The sequence below is a fragment of the Penaeus japonicus genome, unplaced genomic scaffold (genome assembly GCF_977035675.1).
Source record: "Penaeus japonicus unplaced genomic scaffold, GWHDUDI00000001_assembly GWHDUDI00000030, whole genome shotgun sequence".
NCBI classification, from domain to species: domain Eukaryota; kingdom Metazoa; phylum Arthropoda; class Malacostraca; order Decapoda; family Penaeidae; genus Penaeus; species Penaeus japonicus.
The window spans coordinates 12831624-12836623 of record NW_028234432.1 but is presented as its reverse complement, the minus strand read 5'-3'; the positions used below and the strand labels follow the sequence as shown (position 1 = coordinate 12836623).

The 5000-nt window shown below is 45.1% G+C and overlaps 1 protein-coding gene across 1 annotated transcript in view; it reads right to left on the bottom strand.

The window, feature by feature from the left end:
* LOC147468211 (uncharacterized) overlaps positions 1 to 5000 on the bottom strand; it is a 98067-nt gene that overhangs the window by 92193 nt on the left and 874 nt on the right. The gene's annotated exons all lie outside the window — the stretch shown is intronic.

Genomic DNA, 5000 nt, shown 5'->3' with positions numbered 1-5000 from the left:
ATCTGTCTATTTATCCTTATATCTACCTATCTATCCATCTATATACCTACTTATCTACCTATCCATATCTCTACCTACCTACCTATCTATCCATCTCTCTACCTACCTACCTACCTATCCATCCATCCTTCCAACTATCCATCCATCCATCCACCTATCCATGAATCCATCCATCTATCCATTCACCCATCCATGCATCCATCCATCCATCAATCTACCTACCTACCTACCTATCCATGCATCCACCCATCCATCTCTCTACCTACCTACCTACCTATCCATCCATCCACCCATCCATCCCTCCACAACCAATAGAGTTAGAAGGTTCCACCCACACCATCCCATCCATTCCCTACCCTACCCTCCCTCCCTCTCCTCCATCCATCCCACCCACCCACCCACAACCACCCCTCACCCCTCCCCCCTCCCTCCCCCCTCCCTCCCTCCCTCCCCTCCCTCCGTTCCCTCCCTTCCCTCCCCTCCCTCCTCCCCCCTCCCCTCCCCTCCCCATCCCTCCCCCCCCCGTCCCTCCCCTCCCTCCCTTCCTCCCTCTCCCCTCGCCTCCTTCCCCTCTTCCCTATCCCCTCTCCTCCCTCACTCCTCCCTCCGTCCCTCCCTCCCCCTAAACCCTCCCCTCCCCCCCATCCATACCCTATCCCCGCTCCACACCCACCCCCTCCCTCCCTCCCTCCCTCCCTCCCCCCCACCTCCCCCCCTCCTCCATCCAACACCCCTCCCTCCATCCATCCCCCCTCCCCTTCCCTATCTCATCCCAGCCACCCTCCCACCCTCCCTTCCCTTCCCTCCCTGCCCTACCCTCCCTCCATCCATCCCTCCTCTCTCTAAACAAAACCGTCTCTCTCTAAAACAAAAAACATCGTCTTTTTCTCCATCACACATGCCCTGCTTTCAATCACCGCTGCCTGATGCTTTCCGGCACGAGTGACCCGGGGAAGGCTCAGACAGCTCGGCTAAGAAATCTTCATTCTGAAAAAAAGAAGAAAAAGATAAGACAAGAATGAGATGTTATGCTGAGTATCTTTTATGTATCTTTTTTTTTTCTTTTTTTAAATTTCGTTATTTATTGATCATTTAGTTTTGTGATCGATTGTGGTTTTGTCGTTGTGATTAATGTCGTTATTATTAGTGTTATCATTATTGTCATTATTGTTATTATTATTGTTGCTGTGATTTTCCTTTCCATATTTTGAAATCGTTAACTATCAATTATGATTATTCAATATTGTTATCAATCACATCATTCAATTGTTATCATTTATCAGTTATCACAATCATTATTATTAATCGTCAATAATAAATTATCAATCAATTATTGGAACATATTATTACAGTATTACCACAATTTAGTTCATCATAGTAATACTAATTCTAATTACATCCTCCTTGTTGGTCACTATCATTATGATCATTATTATTATCATCGCTATTACTATTGTTATAATTTTTAAATTACTATCATTAATACTATTGTTATTATCATCATTATTTTATTTTTTTTATCACCACTATTATAATTATTAGTAATATTATCATAACTATTATCATTATGTTCATCAGTGATATAATTCTAATCGGTAACTGTTGACATCTTTATTCTTATATTCTTTAGCATCGTAATTTTATCATTACCATTGAGACATCCGTTATGTTGTCATACATGATACTGATAAACATCATCTTCATCATCATTATAATCGTCATTACGTTAGCATCGCCACTACCATCACAATCATCGTCATTGTCATCATCATCATAATTATCATCATCATCGTTATTACCATCACCACCACTACCCCCATTATCATCACGTTCATCACCACCACCAATATCATCATCATCACCGTAATCATCACCATCATCATCATGATCATCATCCTTTTCATCATCCATCCCCTCCTGCCATTCCTCCCTCCCTTCCCTCTTCCCTCCCTTGATCCCTTCATCCCCTTTCCCTTTCCCTTCCCTCTTCCCTCCTTCCCTTCCCTCCCCTCATCTCTTTTTTCCCCTCTTCCCTCGCCTTCCTTCCCTCTTTTCACCTTTCCCTTTGTGCCATTCCTTTCCCTTCCCTTCCCTTCCCTCTCCTCCCTTTCCCTTCCCTCTCCTTTCCTCCCTATCCCACTCCTCCGTCATCCTTCCATTCCTCGTCCCTTTTCCCTTTCCCACATTTATCCTCAACTCCTTCCCTCCCTATCTTTCCCTCACACTATCTCCCGCCCCCCCCCCTCCCTATCCGGACCTTAATCCTTTCTTCCTGTCTTCCCCTCTTCGCTCTCTCTCACCCTACCTTCTCCCTTCTTTCTCTCCTTCCCTCTCCTCTTCCTTCCCCCTCTCTTCTTTCCTCCCCCCCTTCCCATCCCACTCGTTACCCCCACCTTCTCCCCCCCCCCCCCCCCCCTCCTTCCTCCTTCTCCCCCCTTCCCCCCCCCCTCCCCCCTCTCTCCCCCTCTCCTTCTTCTCTCCTTCTCTCCTCCCTCTCTACCCTGTCTTTCTTTCTTTCCCTCTCCCCTCCTTTCTCCCTCCCCGCTCCGCTCCTTCTCTCTCTCCCCCCTTTCCTTTCCCTCTCCCGCCCGGCATTCTCCCCTTCCTTCCCTCCCTCCCCGTCCCCTCCCCTCCTATCTCCCCCCTCTCACCTCCCTTCCTTCTCCCCCTTCTTTCTTTCAATTCTCCCCTTTCTCCCCCCCCCCCTCTTCTCCCTCCCACCCCCCTTCCCTCTCCCTCCCTCCCCCCTTCAAGAGAGTCAACTACTTTTCCCAAAATTTTGTTCGTCACGAAAATTCGTAACATGAACCTTTGTACCGTATGGCTCATTATGTTCCTGTGTGCATGTGTGCGTGTTTCGTGTGTGTTTTGGTGGGAGGGGAGTATGTGTGTGTGTGTGTAGGGGCGGGGGTTCGGGGTGGGGGTGCATATGCGGTGTACGTGTGTATGTGTGTGGGATACAACATTTTATGTATGTATATATATATATATATATATATATTATATATAATCTATATTATATACTACATATATATATAAGTTACATATATATTTATATATATATATAAATATATATATATATATAATGAGTGGTGTATATTATATAATATATATTATATAATATATATAATATATAATATAACATATTATTGATGTATTTATATTATATATATATAGATATATTATATATAATATATATATATATATATATATATATAATATATATAAATAGTATATTAAATTACACCACACACAGAGCGAATTTATTACAACAACACAACACACTCACCCCACATACACCATCAACAAACTCAACGACACAAACAACATCCACAATTAGTAAAACACATCAACATCACATGCTCACACACACACACATATATATATATATAAATATATATATATATATATAAATATATAAATGTCGATATAATCACTACATTTAGCTAAATTCATACAGACCCAGACATACACAGAGATAACCCCTAAAAACCCCCCCCCCTAACCTCCCACCTACATACAAAACAACCACTAGCAAACCAACAACTCAACCAAACTACAACACTACATACAACCACCTACCCCCACTACATACCCATCCAAACCAACACGCAACAACCACAAACACAACCCTCTCCAAACTACAAACTACACACCATTACCTACAAAAACCAACTGACAAAAAAAACCCACTCTACAAAAACCCACTTACAAAAACTACAACCAATACAACAAAAACACCTACAAAAAACCCCACCACACAAAAATACACGACAAACCAACAAAAACACCACTACCAACCCCTACACCCACTACAACCCCAAACCCCCCGACAACACCAAACAAAACCGCCCCACCCCCCCCCACCCGCCCCAAACCACCCAACACATCTCACAACACACAAAAGACAACCCACGCCTGCCCACGCCACACCACGACACCCTCCCTGCCCACAACGCAAGAACGAAACCTCCCCCGAGCCCGTAGCTAGCGCACCGAGGCCGCGACCGCCGCGGGTCCTTTCGGCGAGTCGGCACAATCGCGTTTATCGATCGTCGCTCGATCTCGAAAATCGATCCGAAAAAGTCTCGCTCTTGGCTGAGTCTGGGAAACGGGCGGGCTAATGGGCGGAGGTGCGATGTGGGCTAGGAGATGTTCGCTCGCACGTTTAATAGATTAATGAACGTAATCAAAATGCCAGGGGTATGGGGGTTTGAAGGGATTGATGGGTCGGGAGAGGGTTGGGGAGGAGGGGGGGGGGAAGGATGGAGGGGGGTAGATGGGGGTGTTAGCTGAAGGGGTTAAAGGGTAAAGGTGGAAGGTGGAGGGAGGGAGGGAGGGAGAGAGGGAGGGTGGGTAGGGGTTGAATACCTGTTGTGATACCGGGGCGATTTTAAGTATGGAATAAGGAGGATTGGTTTAAGTGGGGGATAAATGAGAGAAAGAGATAGAGAGAGGAAGGGAAGGGGAAGCAAGAGAGAGAGTGAAAGCAAGAGAGAGAGAGACAGACAGAGAAAGAGAAAAGTTAAAGAGAAAAGATAATTACAGGGAGAGAGAGAGAGAGAGAGAGAGAGAGAGAGAGAGAGAGAGAGAGAGAGAGAGAGAGAGAGAGAGAGAGAGCAAGGGCAGAGAGGGAGAGAAGAGAGAAAAAGAGAGAGAGGAGAGGCAGCGGGGAGCAGAGGAGCGAACACGAGGATAAGAGATAGAGAGCGAAAAGAGCAGAATGAGGGGAGAGAAAGAGTAACGAAGAACAAGAGAGAGAGAGAAAGAGAGATAGATAGATAGATAGAGAGAGAGAGAGAGAGAGAGAGAGAGAGAGAGAGAGAGAGAAAGAAAGAGAGACCGACCGGTACGGGGTAGGACGCAAGTGAAAATGAAAATGAATCATTTCAGTAGAAATGTCTAAGAGCAAAAAATAGCACTACTTTAAAAGACACAGCATTCCCTTTCATTTTCACCGAATGAAAAAAAAGATATCTCCGTTTTATTTCTATATGTAA